We start from the raw sequence: 1,769 nt of genomic DNA, 5'->3' as shown, positions 1-1,769 counted from the left end.
AATAAAAGTACAAGCCATCATGTTTCAGTGAATGTTAAAGAAAGAAATTATTCTGACACTTGTTAAAAGAATAAGGAAGAATTTATTCAAGATTATTGTAATAGGGATATTGCAATATAGAGGGAGATTGGGCTCAACTCTGCATACAGCAAAGACAGCTGGGGATTTATAATCAATAGGCAGAATAAAGGGTAAGTAGATGAAAAATTACTAAGAGTTTACATTAAGGGTGGGGGCATTCTTGCTAAACTGACTTAGCAGAATTCTTGTCAAGAAGACACGTCTCTATTTCTATAATTGAGGTATAATTTGCATACTGTGAAATACACAGATCTTCAACATACAGTTTGATAAGCTTTGATGAATGTATACTACATTTTGACTATGATATAACCATCACTCAAATCAAGATATAGAACATTCCCATTATCTTAGAAAAAATTCTCGTATTGTTTTATAGTTAATCTCCCTCCAAGGTAACTGTTCTAATTTTGTTTTCTTGGTGGTTGGACTTATTACGGCTATTTTTACAACCACATTTTACTTTTATTTATTTATTTATTTTATTTCAGCATATTATGGGGGTACAAATGTTTAGGTTATGGGAGGGGCAGGAGGGGGTGGGTATATACACACCTAATGGGTGTGGTGCGCGCTGTCTGGGGGATGGACACACTTGAAGCTCTGACTTCGGTGGGGCAAAGGCAATATATGTTCTGATTTTTTCCTTTAATATTGTTTACTCTACCTGAAACTTTGTACCCTTTTACCAATTCTTCCCCATTTCTCCCCCAACCCCCAGTCCGTGGCAACCACCATTCTACTCTCTGCTTCTATGAGTTCTACCTTTTTATATTTCACATATAAGTAAGATCATGTGGTATTTGTCTTTCTGTACCTGGCTTATTTCAGTAATCCATGCATCTATGTTGTTGCAAATGGCAGGGCTTACTTCTTTTATAAGGCTGAATAGTATTCCAGTGTGTATATACCACATCTTCTTTATCCATTCAGCCACTAATGTGCACTTAGGTTGATTCTATATCTTGGCTATTGTAAATAATGCTAAAATGAACACAGGAGTGCAAATATCTCTTCAACATACTGATTTAATATCCTTTGGATACATACCCAGTAGTGGGATTGCTGGATCATCTGGTAGTGCTATTTTTTTATCCCCACTACCACAGTTTATGCACTTGAGTTTCCCACATTTGGGGAAATCGCAGGGGTTAGCACATCCAGAGTACAATGGATAAGCCTCACCCTGGGAAAACCACCTTTGTGATCATGGTATCTCCCCTGCCAGGTGATTATGGTAGTTCTACTTTTAACTATTAGGGGAAGCTCCATACTGTTTTCTGTAATGTCTGTACTAATTTATATTCCCACCAACAGTGTGTAAGGTCCCCTTTTCTCTGCATCCTTTTTGTCTTTTTGATAACAGTCATTCTAACAGGTGTGAGGTGATATCTCATGATTTTAATTTGCATTTCTCTGATGATTAGTGATGTTGAGAATTTTTCATATACCTGTTGGCCATTTGCATGTCTTCTTTTGAGAAATGTCTATTCGGATATTTTGCATATTTTAACTGGATTACTTATTTACTTGCTATTGAATTATTTGAGTTCCTTATATATTTTTGATATTAACCCCTTAACATATGTAAGGTTTGCAAATATTTTCTCCCACTCTGTAGGTCATCTCTTTACTTTGTTAATTGTTTCCTTTGCTGCGCAGAAGTTCCTTAGTTTGATGCAATCCCA

At 36.1% G+C, this 1,769-nt stretch overlaps 1 non-coding gene across 1 annotated transcript; it reads right to left on the bottom strand.

Moving 5' to 3' along the window:
• Nucleotides 1-1,145: 1,145 nt before the first annotated feature.
• On the bottom strand, nt 1,146-1,317 carry LOC138398563 (U1 spliceosomal RNA). Its single transcript, XR_011236035.1, has one exon. It is a non-coding gene; the product is annotated as a U1 spliceosomal RNA (small nuclear RNA).
• Between the last annotated feature and the right edge of the window lie 452 nt (nt 1,318-1,769).

The sequence above is a fragment of the Eulemur rufifrons genome, chromosome 17 (assembly GCF_041146395.1).
Source record: "Eulemur rufifrons isolate Redbay chromosome 17, OSU_ERuf_1, whole genome shotgun sequence".
NCBI classification, from domain to species: Eukaryota; Metazoa; Chordata; class Mammalia; order Primates; family Lemuridae; genus Eulemur; species Eulemur rufifrons.
Note: the sequence above shows the minus strand (reverse complement) of the source record. Positions and strands in the feature narration are given on the sequence as shown.